Raw genomic sequence first — 21,802 nt, forward strand, 5'->3', positions numbered from 1 at the left:
TCAGGCCTCAGGTTGAGCAGGTTGTTGGACTCGATGGCCTACAAGGCCCCTTCCAACTCTATGATTCTATGGATGGTTGTCTCTGATGCTCAGTCAAAGTGCAAATAGCTGCTTCCAGGAGGCATGTCACACATCCCTGGAGTATGAATGCAGCCTAACTTTAAACCTAGCCAAAGCCCTGGTAGAGAGCCAGTGTGGTGTAGTGGTTAAGGTGTTGGACTAGGACCTGGGAAACCAGGGTTCAAATCTCCACACAGCCATGCAGCTCACTGGGTGACCTTGGGCCAGTCACTGCCTCTCAGCCTCAGAGGAAGGCAATGGAAAACCCCCTCTGAATACCGCTTACATGAAAACCCTATTCATAGGGTCACCATAAGTCGGAATTGACTTGAAGGCAGTCCATTTTCCATTTTCAAAGCCCTGGTACTGCAGGCAGCTGAGTAGAAGGTGGAGCTAGTGGGATGGCAGAATGACCATTGTCTGCAAGGAAGGGTTGATGGCACCATTCCTCTGAAGGAAAAAAAAGCCATCCGTCTGGAAGAAGAGAGAGAAGAGCCCACATTTGGCTCAGGCTTCATCCGCCAGATCCAGCCCTCATCACTTTTCCCCGTCGAAGAAAAATGCTTCCCTCTTCTTACTTAACCATTCTGAGGTTAGTCAAGGTTTATACTCATCTGATGCAAAAAATCTGGCGTGCAATTTAGGATGATGCATAAATTTTGCATAGAGATTTTCTAGGAACAATGCACAGTTTTTTGCCGTCCTTTCCCCACATTCCTAAGCCTTATTTCACTTTTAACCAAAAGCCAAAGCTCTTCATCATACATTACACTATAATGCAGATCCGTTGGTTATGTTACACTGAGTAACTGAGCACAGGTTACAAAAGCTGGCTCATTTGTAATAAATGGCTGGAGCAGTATGTTTGGGAGAGGGGTGCAACATTATGCAAACCTGGGGCACTTTGCTCCCGTTAAAGCCCCGGAGGGAAATCGACGTTATGAAGCAAAACCGGGATTCATAAACAAAGGTGGCGCTCGTAGGGAGGAATGGGTGCTTCGCTCGTCCCCTGCCTGCTAGTTCTTCGAACTGCGCGTCTCTCCTTCTCTGACTGGGGCTCGGCGGCTTCCACGACTGTTGCTTGGCCAGACGAGGAGAAAAGGCAGGGATACCAAAGCCTGCTTTCCGAACCGGCTGGAGGAGAAGGTAGAAGACGGACCCAGAGATCCGCGGTAAGAGCGTCGGCCCGAAAACCGAGCTACGCCGCAGAAGAACGGAGCCGAAACAGCCAGGATACAACAAGCACGCGGTGACGACGAAGCGGGGCTGGGAGTGAACTGGACTTTGAGACGCGCGGAGCCGGCCTGCGGGCAAAGCGCCGGCGGTGAACCGACGCCGGTGAGGCCGCGTCTAGGGACGCGAAAGAAAGGACAGCACCTGGCGCTTTCAAGGGAAGGGAAACGCCTGAGCCGTGAGTGTTGCGGAACGGAGGCTTATCGACCGTCCTCAGCTGGTTTGGAGCTCTAGCAAGTAAGTACCCCAAATAAGCTTGCTTCGCGCTGCTGTTGCCCGTGACAGCGTCTTCCTCCGCCCCCCCCGCCCCTCCGAAGATGTGGACGCAAGAGATCGAGGCCTTAGCTAGGGCTGCTCCCCCGCTCGCGTCGGTCTTTATTTTTTCCACAGCATGGCTCCGAAAGTGGAAGTGAGCCTCTCCTGAGGAATGGGAGGGGGCAGAGAGACAGGCAGGCAAGAACTGACAGGCATAAGAAGGCGGAGGCTAACCTTCCCCGGCAAGTGCTCCCCCGGCCCCCAAACTCTCCTGTGTCAACCAATGCAACTTAAAAGTACTTCTCTTTGTTGGGGCCTGTGTTTTCAAGTGTCCAGTTGAGCTGAGCAGATGACGCCTGATTTACAGTAAATAGATTTACAACCCAATCCTATGCATGTTTCTTGGAAGTAAGTGCCGGACTAGATGCTAAACATAACCTTGGGAATCATGTTGGATTATTATTATTATAACTATGGGTAATGGGGGGACATTTTCTTTGGGACCAGAGCACATGCGTAGGAGAGGTTTAACTCTGTCCTGTCCATTTTGGTTTTGATGAAAATTACCCACTCCTCTGTTCCCCGTTGTTAGCTCTGGAAGAGAAATTTTCATTAGTGAATAGCAACAATGGCAGCATTTTCATCAGGTTGGTGTGGGATGGTTGACTTTCATCAGGACTGCAGTGGGAGAAGAAACGGTTAAATAATCTCCCTATGAACTATGGCCGCAAAGAAAATTGTCCAGCCATGTCTGCTATGATTTTTTTAAAAATACAAACACAAACTGGATTCCCAGTTATGCCTTTAGCATCACATCTATCTTGGTCTTAAGTCTCACTGTATGCACTAGGTCTTCCCCACAGGTATGCATGAGATTGCAGTCTGGATGCCCCATAAAACCTTGATTTAGAGACATTTCTTGATTTTCTTACTAGACTTTGCCTTTTAATTTAAAACTCTGCATAAGGTATACCTCAAAGAGTAAGGCACAGCTGGCTTAATCTCAGACATACCTTCCCTTTGACCAATAAGCTTGAAAGGGAAGCTAATGGGATTGGCTTGTTTCCCTCCATCTGATATTGTAATAAACCATTTTCATGGAATTGCAGCTGGTGACCAGAATGGCAGGATACAGTTCACCAGTTTGCCTTGTGCAAGATGCTGTTTGGACAAGCTGCAGTGCTTTGTCTCAGCTCCCCTTCCTACTAACAAGAAATAGCTAAATATACCTTTCCATAGAGCACAAATGAGGAATCCCCGATCCAGAGGCCAAATATGGCCCTCCAGGCCTTTATATCTGAACCTTGGACTCTCCCTAGGCCATACACCCCCTTCCCAGGCCCCACTTTGCACTGACCCTGCTCCACGCGTGCCTTGAGTGCTTTTCCCTGGCTGGAATGTGCATGCATGATGATAATGCTTCATGCTTGCCTGGATTGAAGATAGGTAGGTGCCTGTGGGTTTGTAGAAATCTCTGACACTTGTGTGGCTGAAATGTAGCCTATTTCCAAAGGTGAGAGTCACATTTGTTGCTCCACCCAGTTTTACCTCTGGCTTCACCCACCACTAACATCTAGCCCCCTGAAGATTGTCCACAAGGGAATGTGGCCTATGAGATGAAAAGGGTTCCCCACTCCTGCAATTAGAGCATGTAGAGCATCACAGAGATTTATTTGTCATTTCTTATCCCAAGGAGCTCTAAACGGCAGATATGGTCTTTCCCCTTCCCCATTTTATCTGTACAGCAACTGACTGAGAGCATGACTGGCCCAAAGTCTCTTTATGGCTGAATGTGGACCTGAAGTTGAGCCTCCCCAGTCACAACATTCTAATGTCTACACCACACTGGCTCTTACTTAAAATTCCCTTGCACCAGTGCTGGAAAGTTCCAGCGTTATATTTTCCACGAAGTTACCCCAGACATAAAACGGTTACATTTAGTAATTAATGCAAATTGTCAACATGTTAACATCATTGGGCTATAGCAGTAGGAGAGATGGGAAGCGGGGCGCACCCCTTTGGCTCTGTTAAGGGACCAGCTCCATTGGGCTCTTTTCCCTCAGGTTGATCATTATAAGAACTTTGCAAATTCTTGAGAACTGGTGCCTCAGTTTGCTTGTTTTCCTTTTCCCTGCTCTGGCAGCCTTTTCAGCTGAAGAGTGGGTTAAAAATCCTTTAAATAATATCTGTTTAGAGATTTGCTCTCTGCTTACCTGTTTATGATGGAGAAGAATGCAGGCAATCAAAAATGGAAGTAACACCAACATCAAGATGACCAAATAGGCTACAAGGCACAGAACAATCCTGCTGTTTCTTGGTTTATTTAGTTCTCTCTGAAGGTTGAGCCCCTCTGTGAAAGCCAATGCCTCCATGTTATAGGAGCTCAAAACACAACTGTACTTCCTAGAACTCCTTAAGAACTTCTTCAGAAGTTAGTGGCCCTGGACATGGAAATATATTTATATACCTTATTTAAAAATGGGTGGAGTTTGCATTTCATCACAATTTGGACTGTGGAGTACAAAGCTAACGAAACTAATGTTCTGATACGGAACTCTCATTTGGCTTATGGCCCAGCATCTGCTGTGGAATGAAACTTCCCTGATGTCATAAGTGGGCCTGGGAAAACCTTTCACATCAGCAGCTTATGTTTATCAAGCTTTGTAAAAGTGTATCACATAATAAAATATAATGCCATGCAATTTATATCTAAAATTTAAGAGAAATAAGGCTGATACCTACAAGAGGTTGGTTTGGGAATAATGGGTTTTTTTTTATCTGTGTGAGGGTTTCAAATACATTCATTTAGTATAAGGACCCTGCAATCAAATGAGCTGATTAGCTCAAATCAGCGTTTGAAATCAAGTCCCTGCCCCACCTTTTGGCTCTCGTTCCCCCTCAGGGATTGCCAGCACTGCAGTGGCTGTAGAAGTTGCAACTGGCAGGATTCCCCTCTGAACCCAGCAACCCTCTGCCCCTTTGGCTTTCTCCTTTGCCTGATCCAGCCTCCTTGGAGGTTGGTCCATTAGAGCAGATGGAGCACTGCTGTGCCTACCCCAGTGTGCCTTCAGACAACCCACATCTGCCTGTTTTCTTACTTATAACCAGTCCAGGGAGCGGCCTTGCCTGTCAGCTTCCTCCTCCTTAGCCTCAGTTTTGCCCTTATAAAACACAACAGGGAGGACAAAACTAGAATTAGTTGGCTCTGCCTGTCATTGGCTCTGGCTTCACCTCCTGTTGGGCTCCCACCTTTCCACCCTACCAGCTCCAGTGGGCACCAGCCACCACTACTTCTTGCTAGTGTTGCACAATCCATTCTGTTGTGTTCTGTTCCCAATTTTCTCCTTGGCTCCTCATTCCATCATCTCCGCATGTCTCCATCTCCAGGCCACTGACTATTTTGCCCCATTTCTTCCTTAATCACTCTGTATCTCGACCAGCCTTCCTAACACTCCTGTCTCTCTTCGCCCACAGCATACAGTCACTTTATATCTTATGTACTGTAAGGTTTCTTCAGAGCTCCCCTTCTCTGGATGGCCTATTCCGCCTTAGTTCCCCGTGTTCTCTTCCCTTTTTTCTCAAGCCTCTTTTTTCCAGCCACACTTTCTTGATCTGAAGGCAAAAACAGAAGTAACATTAAAGCAGAAGTTGCCATGGGTTCTTCATCCACCCCCACCCACACATTCTATGGCACAGGCTCAACTGCACAATTCAGATATATCAGCCTCTTCAGCTGCAGCACTAAACACACTTGCTAGGGAATAAATCCCATTGAAGATGGTGGGACTTGCTTCTGAGTACGCAAGCATGGGATTGTGCTGTTAGTCATTATGCTGCACCAGCTGTTTTCCAGAGGAGGGGTGCTTCCAGGCTGGCGTTTGTTGTGGAGTTGGTGCTCTTCATGCATGCCGGGTTTTTTTTTGCAGGGTTCATGCAACAAAGTTTGCTTCAAAATGCCAGCCTTTTTTTTTTTTTAATGTAATCTGGATTTGTTCATTCTGGAAAAAAATCTAATAATTTTTTGAAAGAACTGTTGCCAATGTCTCATTTATTTATTTATTTTATTTATTTAAACTATTTCTATCCTGCCCTTTTACCCTGTAATAGGGCACTCAGGGCGGCTTACAATAAAATTGAACGTGTACATAATAAACATTGTACACAATAAAGATCACAAAAACATTAAAATAAATTAAAATACATAAAATGCAATTAAAATACATAGAATACTATATGCACACACACATATATATAATATAGGGAGTGGTACCAAAGGGACTACAGAGGTAAAAATTAACATGGAAGGCATAAAGTCAATGTCAGGCTCTATTCTCAGTTCCTTCCAAAGGCTCTCCGGAACAAGATTGTTTTCAGAAGTCTCCGGAAAAACATCAGGGAGGGAGCAGAGCGGGCTTCTTGGGGTAGGGTATTCCAAAGATTGGGGGCCACAGCTGAAAAGGCTCTCACCCACATGCCTGTCAGTCTAACATTTTTCACTCCAGGCACGCAGAGGAGACCAGAGGCAGCTGATCTTCAATCACAGGCAGGTACATATGGACGTAAGCAGTCCCTCAGGTACATTGGTCCAAGGCCGTTTAGGGCTTTAAAGGTCAGAAACAGCACTTTGAATTGGGCCCAGAAACAAATTGGGAGAAGTGGAGTCGATAAAGCACAGGGGTGGTATGCTCCCTGCACCGTGCTCCAGTTAACATTCTGGCTGCTGCATTTTGAACCAACTGTAATTTCCGAACCGTTTTCAAAGGCAGCCCCACATAGAGTGTGTTACAGTAATCAAGCCTCAATGTCACCAATGCATGTGTCACTGTGGCCAAGTCAACTTCTTCCAGGAACGGATGCAGCTGGTAGACCAGTTTGAGTTGGCCAAAAGCACTCCTGGCTACTGCAGCCACCTGATGTTCGAGCAGCAGGGCAGGATCCAGGAGGACTCCCGAACTGTGGACTTGCTCCTTCAAGGGGAGTGCAATCCCATCCAGAATAGGTTGCAACCCTATCCCTGGTGCAGTTTTCCCCTTGACCAGCAACACTTCTGTCTTGTCCGGATTAAGTTTCAGTTTGTTAGCCCACATCCAGCCCTTCACAGCCTCCAGGCACTGGTTTAGGATGAGTCCTGCCTCCCTGCGATCAGGTGGTAGGGAGAGATAGAGTTGAGTGTCAGCAGCGTATTGATGACATTGCACTCCAAATCTCTGGCTGACCTCTCCTAGCAGTTTCATATAAGTGTTAAAGAGCATGGGAGACAGAATGGAACCCTGCGGTACCCTGTAGGCCAGTGGCCAGGGGGTCGAGCAGTAATCTCCCAGCACCACTTTCTAGGTCCTGTTGATCAGGTAGGACCAGAGCAACTGTAAAACAGTGCCTCCCAATCCCATCCCAGCTAGACGGCCCAGAAGAATACCATGGTCAATGGCATTGAAGGCCACCAAGAGGTCCAGCAGCACCAACAGGGATGCACTCCCCCTGTCTGATGCCCAGCACAGGTCATCAGGCTGGGTGACCAAGGCAGTCTGTCCCATGACCAGGCCTGAAGCCTAGTTGAAAAGGGTCTAGATAGTCCGATTCATCCAGGAAAACCTGGAGCTGAGCAGCCACTACCCTCTCAATCACCTTGCCCAGAAAGGGGAGATTAGAGACTGGGAGGAAGTTGTTAAGATCCGCAGGGTCTAACGAAGGCTTATTTAACAAAGGTCTTATCACAGCTTCCTTCAACAATGCTGGCATAGAACCTTCCCTTAGGGAGATGTTAATTAAATATACCGACCAGTCAACCACTCCCACTCTGGTAGATTTGATTAAATAGGATGGACAAGGGTCAAGAGAACACGTAGTGGCCCTTATTTCTCCCAGAGTCCTGTCCACATCCTCAGGCTTTACAAGCTGAAAAGTATCCATAGAAAAATGACCAGAGGAAGCCTCGGGGGCATCTGGCACAACTGTAGTTAATGAGGAGCCCAAGTCTGTCCGGATGCGAGCAATTTTATCTGCAAAGTGCCTCACAAACATGTCACAACGAGCAACTGAGGGCTCAGAGTCTAATATAGGGCCAGAGCCCAAAAGACCCCAGACCACCCGGAAAAGCATTGCCGGACAACACTGAGCAGATGCAATGGTGGCAGAGAAGTGAACTTTCTTCACTGACATCACCGCCACATAATAGGCTTGAAAATGAGCTCTAGCCTGTGTTTGGTCGGAAGCAGATTGAGTTTTTCTCCATCGTCGCTCTAGCCGTCGTCCCTGCCATTTCATCAGGCCCAAGGTTTGAGTAAACCAAGGTGTATTATGGGCCTTCCCTGATGGGAGAGGGCGCTTTGGAGCAATAGTGTCCACCGCCCGGGTCACCTCCTTTTTCCAGAGATTGACCAGGGCTTCGGCAGTATCGCCAGCCATGCTGGGAACATGCCCCAGAACATTCAGGAAACCATCTGGATCCATGAGTCTCCGGGGGCAGACCCTCTTAATCGGTCCTTCACCCCTGCAAAGATTACAGGGGCACAAAGTCTAAACCTTGTCCATGACAATGGAGTCACTAAGAACCCCTCCACCCTCAGATCACCTTCTTCCTGTCCCGAACAAAACACAAGATCAAGTGTGTGTCCTCATGGTTGTCATAGGAGCCATGAAGTCCTGAGCCGGACCTGGGAGTCTAACCTTGGCATGTATGTTGAAGTCACCCAGGACAATCAGCTGTGGGAACTCCTACACCAATTCCGAGAGCAGCTCCATCAGCTCAGGGAGGGAGACTGTTGGGCAGCAGGGTGGACTGTACACCAACAGAATCCCCACTCTGTCTCCCTGACCCAACACCAGGCACACACACTCAAAGCTGGAGGTGTTAGGGACAGGGTACCTGACAGGGGAGATGGATTTTCTGCAGACAATTGCAACCCAGCCTCTCCATCCCCTGGATTTTGGCTGCTGGAGTGCCACAAAACCTGGTGGGCAGAGCTGAGAGAGACCTCTTCCATTTTGGTCATTTAGCCAGGTTTTGGTAATACAAGCAATCCAGGATTAAATCCTGAATTAAAGTGGTTTTATTAGTCACTGACCTTGCATTCATCAGCAGGACAGTAAGATCCAGGGAGTTCCCAGCATAGCTACCAGTGTCCCCAGGGTTGGAAGGGGGACCGGAAAGGATGCAAGCCCAAAGATGTCTTGTATCCCTTCCCTTGTAACAGCCAGTCTGCCTCCCACCGCTATTACGTCCCCTGCTCAATATAACCTCAATGGCAGGCCCCTGACTACTCCTACCCCAACACATGTTAAAAGGAGCCTGATACTGAATTTTTTTTAAAAAAAATCTATAATATTGATCAAATCATTAACCTGCTGTGTTTTTTCATGTCTTTTTACAGTGCAGAAAGTTCAACTGTAAATTAAAAAAAAAAAGCAGAAAAGCCTGGAAGAGCAACACAGGTTGCAGAAATGTGGGCTATTCCAAGAGGTGTGGTTTTGACATGTGCCTTGATGCACTGATCAGGTGACTCTGTCACTGCTTCTCATACACCTCGTAGCCTTTGCTCTAGTGCCTAGCACCTTCTGCCCAGTTTGGTGCCCTTTGTTAAAGAAAGTGAAGAGAGAAGAAGAATCCGTCTCCTATATTTGCTTGTTCTTTCCCTGCAGATCCCCTCTCCTTTTGAAGAGCATTGTTGTACTTTAGATTCAGGAATGATTTCATGAGGGCTCTCTTCAGAGTGGAGATATGTGGGGCTGCAATTTCTGTCTCTTCGGCATCCAGGCTTCTCTTTCCCTCCTCGCTACCCCAGCCAAACCACCTGCTGGCAGAAATCCCAGCTCCCAGTGCAACAGCTGTCCACATAAATGGCTTGGAAAGAGAATTAGAAAAATAGGTGAAGAAGGGGTTCAGGGACAATTCCCCAAACAGTGTTTTTGTTACTGTTTTTGGAAATTCGGATAGCATAATTAAAAAAGAAGCAATTTCTTAGTAATAATTAAAAGAGTTTGGATAGGCACTTGTGTGGAGGCCGGAGAGAAACATTAGCAGCTTTGAAGCAAGCCTAAAAGTTCTCACCCTAACTTCTGTATTTTAAGCACTAGAACAATTGAAGGAAGGGACAGGTAGTAGCTGCGATCTCTTTTGATCTGTGTTTGCTTTGACATTCCTGCATGCTCCCACCCACATTCTCTGTTTTGTTACTGTCTTTCAATCCCTGTGGGAATAAAAGGGGTTCTTCTGCAGGGAATAGAGAAGGAGAATCCTCACAACAGCACCCTTGGACAATGCACAGCGATCACTAGGGTTGCCAGGTTCAATCCCTGAGACCGACCCTGTATCTTTAGGAGAAGAGAAAGTCAGCCAACTGCAGGTGTTCTTGCAACATTGTAATAGGAAAAACCACAAGGTGGAATTCTCCCTTCCCCCTGCACAACTTTTAAAGACACAAACGACCTCTTGGTTGCCAGGCCCAACCACAAAGGAAAAAACACAAAGCAGGGGGAAAGGAGAATTCCACCTTGTGGTTTTTCCCATTATAGTGTTGCAAGAAAACCTGCACTTGGCTGAATCTTCTCTTCTCTTAAAGATACAGAATCATTCTCAGGCCTGGAGTTTTCCTGATCAGGATATCAGCCATACTTCCTTTCAGGATACTCCATTCCATTCCCCCTCCTCCCTGCTTTTCTTTTCCTTGGGTTCTGTTCTCATTGGGTTCCTCTGAGCATCTCTTTTCCCTCTTAGTTCCTCCTCTCCCCGCCTGGATTTTTTTTTACTTTAACTTTTGCGGTTCCCCTATACACGTTGATAACTCCCTCTTGGTTTTCAGTAGCCTTGTGTTTGCTACCTAAATATCATAATTCAGCGCTAAGTATATGCAATTGTGACGATGATTTCAAGAAATAGTAAGTTGTATACTGAAGTAAGTTTGAAGAAGAGGGGGCCTCCATAAGAAGTGACTGGGGGAGATCTTCCTTTTCTTCATATCTATATGCGGATGAGAACATTCCCTGCTATTTATTTTATTTTACTCCATTTTTGAATCACTTCCCATAAAATATTTCAATAGTAAAAACATCAACAATAAAAATAATTCCATATATACAATAAAAAAGAATTCCATATTTAAAAACAATTTCAAATCCAGTACAGATACAGACTAGGATAAAAATTTGTTGAAAAAGGAAGGTCTTCATAAGTGCAGAAAGACAGTAGAAAAGGCACCTGTCTAATATGCAACAGGAGGTTGTTCCAAAGGGTAGGTGCCACTCCTCTAAAGGCCCAGTTCCTGTATCATATGGAATCGACTGCCTGGTGATGATTTGGTGTATAAGGGATGAGATTATCTGTTAAGTATTCTGGTCCCAAGTAGAAATGTGAAGGCCCAGAAAAAAACCTGGTAAAGTTTGGGGGGGAGAGGCTTTTCCCTTAATTTTTCTGTTTTTCTCCCCCCGGGCCTTAACACCTGTAGTTTCAAGATGCAAAGGGCTTTGTACATTAGTACCAGCACCTTGAATTTAGCTAATTGGCAGCTAGTGCATTTCTTTCAGAAGTGGTGTAATGTGGTGAAAGTCTGTCCCAGCAAGCAATTGAGCTGCTCACTTTGAGGTATGCTGTTTTCTAAGTCAGACAGTTTACTCTACAAACCACACATGAGTGCTGCCTCTGGTAGGACATCCAGGGCTTCTAGGGAATATTTCTGTGGCCCTGTCACCTCCTCATCAAATGCTGTGGTGGTATAGCAGCAATGCCATAGGTCAGCCACCACCATAGCAATGAAAGAGACTCCACAGGAATGGAAATTCTTTCTCCCCTTGCATTTGTTTCAGCCATGAGGGTCTCTTGTGGGATGCTGAACAGCACTGAGTGAAACCCAAGAAGATAAGAAAAATGAAAGTGTCTACATACTGTCATAGGATTGGCAGGTTGGAATGGATGGTGTCTTTGGGACCCCTTTCCAGCCTCTGATTTGGAATCTGTGCAAGTGGAGGAGTAGCAGAGAAACTGGTCAAACAAGTTCCTTTCATAGGTTAATCACTCTGGCCTGAATGGACTAATTTGCGTATGTAAGGTTGTGGTTCAGAGAAGTCCTGAATAGCAATAGGAACTCTTGGAGGAGAGTGCTCCTCACTCCCCCCCCCCAGTACTTTCTCTCTGTGTTAGAGTTAGTCTAGGTGAAGCTGGAAACACACAGAGAGGCTTGCCCTATGAGCCAAATCCCAAGCCATGGCTTTGGGGTGCCTCCCTAGAAGCCTGATAGGTAACAAGGTCTGTGGGACTGTTAATGCTGTGGACCCTTCCATCTTATGCTCAGGTTGTATAAATGTGTAAATAAACCATATATTTTAAAGACACCACAGTCACTGCTGACCTTCACTCCAAGGAAACCAAACCCTGGGTAAGCACAAGAATCCCTGGAAGTCTTGCACCACTCATAACAATACTTTCATAATCTTTAGAATATGTAATCTATAGAGTCCAGTTTGGGGGGAATTTCACATCTCTTTTTATCAGTGGCAATATCCAGTAATTCACAGAAGAAGAAAAACAGACAATTCAGAACTGAAATAGGAAACACTATCTATAAAGAAATGGCCAAGGGAAGAATGTATACTACTAATAAACTGTTATGTGACCATTGTGTCTGCAATATGATCATCTGCATAGTCTAGGCGCAAGCAGGCTGCAGCTTTCAAGGAATAATCCCAGATCCTCATAAACAAACTCTTTCGAGCCTATCTTTTGAGGGTGTGACAATGTCTCATAAATGGTTACAACACATTCAGCACTGCAGTGGGGTCAGGTTCTGAGCTTCCACTGTGCAATTCAAGCTAATACCCATCTGCTGCTGGCTATTTTCACTGTGAAATAACACATTCATGAGAAGTTGTGGAGAATATCCCAGTTTGTAAGTGTCCCTTTCCAATGAGGGATGGACCTCAGTAGGTGGCAGATTACCTTTTGTCTCTGCAGTTCCCAATTTCACTTTGCTGGGTTAGAAAGGATTCCTTTCAGCACAGGAAATGTCAGTACAGTTGGCATAGCTGCTGCTTTAATGGCAGAGTCAGCTCTGGTTTCTGGACCTTTAAGGCAGTTGCTTTTTTTTAAGAATTGTTTTTATTAACTTTTCTGTATGTCTTGTGCAAAAAAGAAAAACCATGCAGGCAAATAAAAGTTTACAAACCAGCTATTGGTAAATTTAACACATGATAGATATTTTATATGCATGTATAACAACCAAGTGTATCTCTCCACAAATGATGATGTGAGGATGGAGGTAAATGAATTTGGTCAGAGTTATTAATAAACTAAATAAGCAGAAACCATATGAGAGCAAATTTGTCTTTATTTGCCCAGACTTGTACTTGTCTAATTTGTGAGGTCAATTTCTCCATCAAAGCAACTGTCAAGGCGTGCTGCTACCATGTGTAAGATTATTCTTTACGAAACACATCCTGATTGGAATCCATTAACAGCCAAGAGGTCTTTTGTATTTTTAAAAGTTGTGCAGGGAGAAGGGAGAATTCCACCTTGTCGTTTTTCCCATTTCAGTGTTGCAAGAACACTTGCACTTAACTGACTTTCTCTTCTCCTAAATATACAGGATCAGTCTCAGGCCCTGAGCCTGGCAACCCTGCTCCTCTGTGATTGTTAGATCTAATTCATTATCCCACATTAATTTTGCCCCTGTTAGTGACCACAAGGCGGCTGTAACCAATAATTTGTAAATTCATGAGACCAACTTGTGTGAATCATGTCACGCAGTCAAGAGATGCTTTTCAAAGGAGATAAGTTCCCTTGCCTGACCAATGTCGGGTTTAAAAAGAAAATGAGTTAACTGGTTGTACTGAAACCAGTTCAGTTCCACCCTGTAAGATGTTATTTTAACCTGTCCCAGGAATAGGTAAGTTGCTTTCATAAACATTTCTTTAATCAATATAAATTTATTGTTTCCCATGTTTCTTAACTTAAAGATGTGACCTGTCTGAACAATGGAAGGGTGATAAGCAAATGACAGCAGTGAAGATAGTGGAGGTAAAAGCCTTTTATACCAAGACTTCCATGTCAGCAGTGTCAAATATAAGTAAGGGTTGTCTATGTGCTCTGATTTCAACTCCTTAGGAAAGAAAAGGCAAAGCCTTATCTGATGGATTTACCAGTTCCGTGATCTGTTGATCTCATTATGAATCAAGGAACATAGATGTGGTAGCTGGAAAGCATCAAAGTAACTTTTCAGATGTGGCATGTCTAGACCTCCCACCATCCCTGAGCTGTATTTAATTTTGTTACTGACCCTAGCACTTTTATGGCTATGTATAAATTTATTAATCATTTCTGCCAAGACTGTAGTAGCTTGGGTGGGAAGGTTATTGGCAGAGTCTGAAACAGGAATAGGGATTTCAGTAATATAGACAATTTTACTGCTTTGCAATTTTACAATTTTACTGCTTTGCAGCCCAACTAGGTTAGATTTAATTTGAGGGCATTCTAGCCACACAGTTTCCTGACTTGCTGTTGAAAGCTTGGAGAGACTCCCACATACATGGTATCTGACTTGGACATGTTTACCTGAAAACTTGCCACACTACCATATCATGTAAAAATGTTTAGTGTTTCAGCAGTTGCTTCTAGGGGGTTTGCCAGCATTAAAGCTACACCATCTGCAAACAAACTGGCAGTGTGGGGTTCCATTGCTCAATGGACCAAGTACAGCATGTGAGGATGGGAACTTATGGCTGTTGCTAGTGCTTCTATGGAGATTGCAAAGAGGAGTAGAGAGAATGCACAGCTCTGCTTCCCTCAAAATATTGTAGACTCCCCAGAATCAGTTCCATTCAAGCATGCCTTGGCTGCTGATTGCTCAGCACAGTATTATGAAAGGTCTTCCCATGTTCAGCTTCATCAAAATTGGTCTGAGGAAGTTCCAGTTAAGCCTGTCAAAGGCTTTGCATGCATTGTGGGAGAGAAGGGCAAAGGGAGAACTTGACTGTCTATAACGATACAAGAGGTTTAGGATCCGAAATTTGCCCGTTTGGCATAAAACCAGTCTGACCTGGAGAAAAATATTGCATTATAAATTCATTCAAACTGGAAGCCAGAATGGAAGTAAGTAGCTTCCCATTTTGATTAAATAATTTGGTGGGCTGATAAGATTCCTCCAGCATAGTACAACAATACGTAGTGTAGTGGTACAGCACATTCTTTGCATGCAGAAGGTCCCAGCATTACTCCCTGACATCTCCAGTTCAAAGTAGGGTCTGAGACCCTGAAGAGCTGATGCCAGTCAGAGTAGACAGCATGGGACTGATGATCATACAATTGGTATAAGGTGTATATACCAATTTTATGAATGGCATTAGACAGTTCCACATGTTTGCATGAAATGCACCACAGAGAGAAATGTCAGTGGAACCCAAATGAAGGGCAACTAACCATCTTGTTCAGCTATTTAGGATACAATGACCAACCTTTTGGGGCAATCCCACTACAAGATGAGGAACTGCTCCATTGATGCTCCTGCAAATACATGTGAAAAAGATATACAACAATTGCATTTCTTCCTTTTAAGAAAGCAAGAGTATCTTTTCATGTGGGGAGAGCACATTTATAACACGTAACTACACAAGAATAACAGCCATTTTTACAGAAGTGAGATCCCTGTGTAAACTCACCCACAGGAGTCATCCAAAGGCAGGTCAACAGCCAAAGCAGATTATGTTCACTGGTCAACACCAAAGGATAGCCCTAAATTGGAAGGGAAGTTGCACAGAGTCACAGTGTCAAACAGGCTGTGTAACGGCTGTGCTGGAGGTACTTTAGAAGTATTAGGGCACAGTATAAAGAGTGATTTTAGCCACATTGTCTTGTGATAACGTGGACACTCAGAAATCATCAGTGATGGTTGGTGTAAGCATAGGGCATTATCTTTGATCCAGGACTGTTTGCCCTGACTGTCTGGTATGGGTTATTATATGGATCGCTACTTAGAAAGTATTGGGTCTGTTGGCTGGGTCCATTGGCAATATCATGGTAGAACAGCAGCTAAAAGACTTGCTTTTGCTGGCAGGGATCTCTTCTAAGTTCACAACACATCAAACTAGAAAAAAAAGTTTGTGGTTGAGGTGAGTTGCTTAGTGAGGCTGGTTGCGATGGAAATCTATAGTGCAGCTCAGGTGAGATCGCAAAGAGAAATTTAAAATGGAATAAGTTTTGGCTTAAACAGCTTTTTCATTCATGTCTCTGCTGCTTCACGTGAATAGGAAGTACAAACAGGTGCACTTTCTGTTTTCATTGGTATATTGATACAAGAGCTGAAAGTGTGAAACGCTTTGATCCTAGCCTCATGAAAAAGCTTTCTGGTGTGCTGTTACTATGACATCATCACCTCTCAGGAAGCCCTTGCTTCTTTCATTCCTAAAGTGAAACTCCTGCCTACAGACACTGGAGATACAGCATACAGTACCTAGGATTATAAAGAGGAAATGAGTTTTGATGGACAGGAGCCACATGATACTAGCTGTTTTCCTGCCACCGGAAACCACAGGAGGGGAGAGTGCTCTTGAGCTCAGGTCCTGCTTGCAGGCTTCCCATGGGTATCTAGTTGGCCATTGTGAGAACAGGATGCTGGACTAGATGGGCCATTGGCCTGCTCCAGCAGGCTCTTCTTATGTTTTTATGGAACTATCAATTTAGGTTTCACTTACTTTCCCAATCTTAAGGTCAGTTCACCACAATGCTGTATCAGTCTGAGAATTTTTTTTTAAAGTCCTCATTAAAATTTGTCATATTTTTGCAAGCAATTTTGCTTCATATAATGCAGTTTTGTATGTTGTTTTCACTAATATATGCATTTTATATACCGCTTCCCATAATATACACACATTTGTGCACATTTATGGCTGGAGAAATATGAATTTTGAGGATAGCTGGGTTTGGGTTCATGTATTGCTTGGGAAAGTGCAAACTGGGTAATGCAAATTTCCCACCCACCCTAGTAGCTAGTAACTCCTATTTTAAAGTATTGTTATAGGATTGTGAGGTTGGTCTGGATGTTGTCTGTAGGTACTCTTCAGCCTGTGATTTTGTTATCTGTAGAGGGATGCAGTTTTTATTAGAGAGGCCTGATGAACTAGGCATACCAGTTCTTTTCATCTGGCCAAGCCAGTCTCTTTGTGAGTTAATGGGCCTGTTGAGTGGCTAATCTACACTTCAAAGAGATGGCCAAGAGATGGCCATAGGAATTAGGGTAGCTCTCCCCCCTCACCTGGCTGGGGCAGGAGATAGATTTTGAATTAGTCTTAGGTGAAACTGGAAGCTGGAAAGACACAAAGAGGATTGCCTCACTCTATGCTGAATCCCAAGCTATTGCTTTAGGGACTCTCCTAGAAACCTAATGGCAGGGCTGGGCTGGCACCAGGCATGACTGGGCCCTTAGGCAGCAGCCTGCCCTGGGACCGCAGCACCCGCCCATGCATCCCATCTATCTCTCCCATCACTGTGGATGCCGTGCATGCTGCGCTCATGTCTATTTTATTTATTTATTTATTTTATTTTATTTTGTTTTGTTTTATTTTGTTTTGTTATTTATATCCTGCCCTTCCTCCCAGCAGGAGCCCAGGGCGACAAACAAAAGTGCTAAAAACACATCAAAACATCATAAAAACAGACCTTAAAATACATTAAACCAAAACAACTTTAAAAATATTTTTTTAAAAAAAGGTTTAAAAACATCATTAAAAAAGGGTTAAAAACATATTGTTTAAAATAAAAAAAATATTAAAAGCAATTCCAACACAGACGCAGACTGGGATAGGTCTCAACTTAAAAGGCTTGTTGAAAGAGGAAAGTCTACAAAAGGCACTGAAAAGATAACAGAGATGGCGCCTGCCTAATATTTAAGGGCAGAGAGTTCCACAGGGTAGGTGGTACTATCACCAAGATGGCGGCAGGGGCTTAATGAAGCCCCTGACACCATCTTAGTTAATGGCAGGCATGCACACATAGTGCACACAATATTCACAGTGATGGAAGAGGTAGGTGGGGCATGTGTGGGGGTTAATTAAAGCCCATGCTGTTTTTATGGGGGGTGCCTGGGAGCTCCCTCTCCTCGATCTGCAGCAGGGTCAGGAGCCACCACTGCCACATATCGTGGAATAGGAGTGCTACCCTCCCACCCTAAGGAGGGGCCCTCGGGGCCCTTCTGGATTGCAGGGACCCTCAGCCAGGGCCTGACCTGGCTGCCCTCTGGCACCAACCCTGCCTAATGGGAAAGCAAGTTCTGTTGGAATGTTAATGCTGAGAATCCCTGCATCTTACACTCTGGATGTGCGTGTGTGAATAAAATGATGTATCCTAAAGACCACAATCTCTACTGACTTTCATTCCAAGGAAACCAAACCCTGGGCAAGTACAGGAACCCCTGGAAGTCTTGCACTACTCAGAATGTGAATTCCCTTCAGTAGTCTGAAGTGGTACAGTCCAAGCACACGTTTTATCATTTTGGTGAAAACTAGTCCAGGGATTCACAGCACCACAAGCAAGCTGGGATGATCAGAAGGCCAGCTGACTCTGGCACTTCCTGCTTTAAACCTCCAGCAGTTGCTGGCAGGAGAACCAAAGGAAGGGACTCTTCTAGGATTTATTCACAGCAGGTTGTATTGCCCTAACCAAGGCAACTCAAGAATGCAAAAGGTTGCTTAATGCAAAATGTTGAGAGAAAAATTACATGATTACAAGTAAGCTAGGAAACTACCTGTGGTGATTTCAGCCAGCCAATGCCTCTGAGACCTTGTGGTTGACTGGTTCTGGTCATTCCCTTATGCCAGTTGTCAACTGCTCACCAAATGGCTTTAATAGTTTTACTCTGGACTGTCCCTCAGACAGTGAGTTATATAGCAGCCTTGATTCACAGGAGCCACCTGGCCTAGGGCTAAGGGATTGAATGACTTCTTACAACATGGAGTCTCACGATTTTGGATGGTAAATAAAGCAAACAGGTGACTATCCTGTCTGGGGGAGCTAGTCTCTTCAAGGTGCCATCGCAGAGAAGACCACAGGAAACTGCCCTCTTTTGCTGGTCTGTCTATCCCAGAACCGTCTGCTGTGGCTGGCAATAACTCTGTAAGCCCTGGGCAGACATCATTTCCAGCTCTGCCTGCGATTAACTGTTAACTGAGAATGTCAGGAACTGAACTGATGGTCTCTCCTAGAAATGATTGATTTGGCAAGGAATTACTTTTATTGTGGTGAAATATCATTCTCGTTAAATTCTTATATCTTTCTTCATTCATTCATTCAATTATGTTTTACCTTGCCTTTTCAGCAATGTGACTTACAAAAAATTAAAACCAATGCAAAACTAAGAATGCAACCAAATTAAAATTCAGTACTGATATACATTCAAAACTGCAGTCCTAAAAAAAGCACCCAAAAGCGGTTCACATTTAAATCTTACTAAAAAGCCTTCATAAAAAATAGTTTTACCCTGCCATTAAAAGGAAATCAAGCTAGGTGCAAGGCACCCACAGTCACTCAGGGTTCCACAATGGAAAGGCCTGGTATCTGGCAGCCACCTGTCTAAGTGCTAAAGGAGGCTCAGGACAGGATCTCAATATATGAGCAGATTCATAGGACGGAGATGGACTTTAAGATGCCCTGGACCCAAGTTGTTTAGAGCTTTGTAGGTCAAATGTAGCACCCAGAAACAAACCAGAAGCCAGTGATGATATTTCAGTGCTGGTGAAATATGATCATCATGGTAGGTTCCACTTAGTAATCTGTCCACCATGTTTTGAACCAGTAAATGTAAATGTACTGCCTTCAAGTCAATTCCGAGTTATGGCGACCCTATGAAGAGGGTTTTCATGAGGCTGAGAGGCAGTGACTGGCCCAAGGTCACCCAGTGAGCTTCCTGGCTATGTGGGGATTCGAACCCTGGTAGCAACTTCCAAATATTTTTCATAGGAAGTTCCACATATAATGGCCAACCCAGACATTACCAAGACATGAATAACTGGTAATATGTTTTTTAAGAAGGGGATTGAGCATCACTTATTAGCCTTTACCCAGCCCACAACTGACTCCTAGTAACTGTTATGGACATCAGTTATCCTATCTGGATTTGATGAAAAGTGGAAGCAGAGCTCACTCCAGATCCTTAGATAACTCTCCCAAGTGGTTCCATGTAGATCAGAGGTGGCTAATCTATGGCCCATAAACCATACCTAGCCCTCCCAAGAAGGTTTTTGTGCTCCAAAAATTGTCTTTAAAAAAACTATTCCTTTAAAAAATATTTGCTGCTCCTAGGGTCCCCTGCTGTGATGCCATCACACCAAACATTTTTGTGGGGTTTCCAAGGCCCCTCTAAAAATTTTCTATTTCATTTAATTTTTTTAAATTACTGATTGCATCGCTATTATTTTTTTAAAAATAGATATTTTACTGACTACTACCATGGGTTCCCTGTTGTAATTTTGTGATACCAAAAGTTTTTAGTAACTCTCCCCCAAGACTCTCCTAAAATTGTCCTTTTTAAAAAAAATTAAATTTTGATCATGCCCATGTTGACATATGGACTCTGGAGAGTTGACAATGGATCAGTGCAGCTCCAAAAGAGATTAGCCGATCCTGATGAAGACCTTAAAAGCATGGGTGTTTAATGTTGATGCAGTCCTACAGCACCCCATAGCCACCTGGAATCAATGCCATGGGGCAGAGCAGTGGTCCTTCAGCCCTGACTTCTGCTAATGTCCTCCTTGTTAGGAGTGGAACTCACTGAGCATGAGTCCCTCAGTTCCCTTTCTAGATTGGTACTGCAGAAGGATATCATAGTCAATGGTATCAAAAGCCACTGACAAGTGCAGGAGAACTACCAACCATACTCCCTCTGTCCAGCTTCCTTGTCAGTGGCTGCCGAATGTCATTTTGGGACCAAAATATTTTGAGAAAACCCATAGTTGTCATGGCAGCTGTAACCTCCTGATCCACCCCTGACAAAACATGAAAGTGGAAAGCTCCTGAATATCAGGGTCATATACTTGAGCCTTCAGAATTGTCTATAAATATGAATGACAGAACAGCAACAAGCTAAATTTGCTATGAGTTGCTGTCAAATGGACATAGAAACATATAGAATCAAGAATATCCAAATGATTGCTCTATTGCAAGCATACTAAGACTGGAACACAGATTTGCCTTCAGCTTTAGGGCATGTCAGGCAGTGCTGGGACTCAAACTGGAAGTTGTGTGGCCTTGTGCAAGTCAGCCCTGTTTGGAGAGCCACCAAAGTGCAGGCTAGCTGCAGCCTCTCGTTAGGCAGTGGAATACCCTCAGTCTCTATACTGACTTTGGTCACCTAGGCGGCCCAATCAATCCCCCAAGACAGGAAGGAATTATGAGAGGGTGTCTTGTGCTAGTTGAACCTTGCTTGAACAACATGCTGCTGCTCCTCCTCTTCTTCTGGCAAAGATCCTAGTATGGGTTTAATAAAATAGAGAAGGGATAGGGCAGCATAACTGCTAAATCGAATTTATTACTGGATTCTGACATAATCTGATAATCCACATTGTTTTCAGACTGACATTGATTTCTTGTGGCGGGTCACAGCTGTCATCAGCACATTTTAAAAAGACAAACCTCCAAATTTTACGTTATTATCTTTGTAATTCGCTTTCCTCTAAGCTGATGCATTCTTAACTTCTGTCTAGGTGATAACAAATGCCATTAACAAGCCAAAGTACTGCAAAACAACAAGAATAGTAAAATGAAGGGAGGAGAGTCCTTGTTAAGCAGCGCAGCAGTTAGCCTGAGACAAGAGGCAAATTCCTTTGTTTTTGTGGTGTATTGCGTTACCCAGTGCCTGCAGGAGGAAGGGGAACACCACCATCCCTTCCAGGGAAAGAGAGCCATTTGCTGCTGCCTGCCTGCTTGCTGCTGCTGCTCGGCTATCACCACCCTCTCCCTGTTGGACTTCTGCTCGGCAGGTGTCACGCCTTGCAGGACCAGGCCCCAGGTACTCAGCCAGCTGTGGCTGATTTCTTCCACCTGTCCCTTCTCTGGAGGGGATACATAAGCCGGCTGGCTGAGGTGGCTCCTGCTTTGTCTGCCTTTTTCTGGGTCTTGAGTCATGTGCCTGGGAGAGAGGACTCGGAGCCAAGTGGGGAGATTTGAGGGGCCCCCGATTAGCGTAGTGATGGGTAGAGGGAGATATGGTGTTGTGAGGAGGACTTGCCAGGTAAGGGGAACGTGGCCCAGGCAGTTAATGGCTGTGCCTTGTTCCGGTCCTCC

The 21,802-nt window shown here is 44.6% G+C and overlaps 1 long non-coding RNA gene across 1 annotated transcript in view; it reads left to right on the forward strand.

Moving 5' to 3' along the window:
- The first annotated feature begins 863 nt into the window (after window positions 1-863).
- The window catches only part of LOC133364365 (uncharacterized), a 31,513-nt gene continuing 10,574 nt past the window's right edge, over window positions 864-21,802 (forward strand). Inside the window, exon 1 of the long non-coding RNA XR_009757924.1 lies at window positions 864-1,530. This is a non-coding gene — a long non-coding RNA (uncharacterized LOC133364365). The remainder of the gene's footprint in view (window positions 1,531-21,802) is intronic.

This window comes from Rhineura floridana, chromosome 1, assembly GCF_030035675.1.
Source record: "Rhineura floridana isolate rRhiFlo1 chromosome 1, rRhiFlo1.hap2, whole genome shotgun sequence".
In the NCBI taxonomy this organism is placed as follows: Eukaryota; Metazoa; Chordata; class Lepidosauria; order Squamata; family Rhineuridae; genus Rhineura; species Rhineura floridana.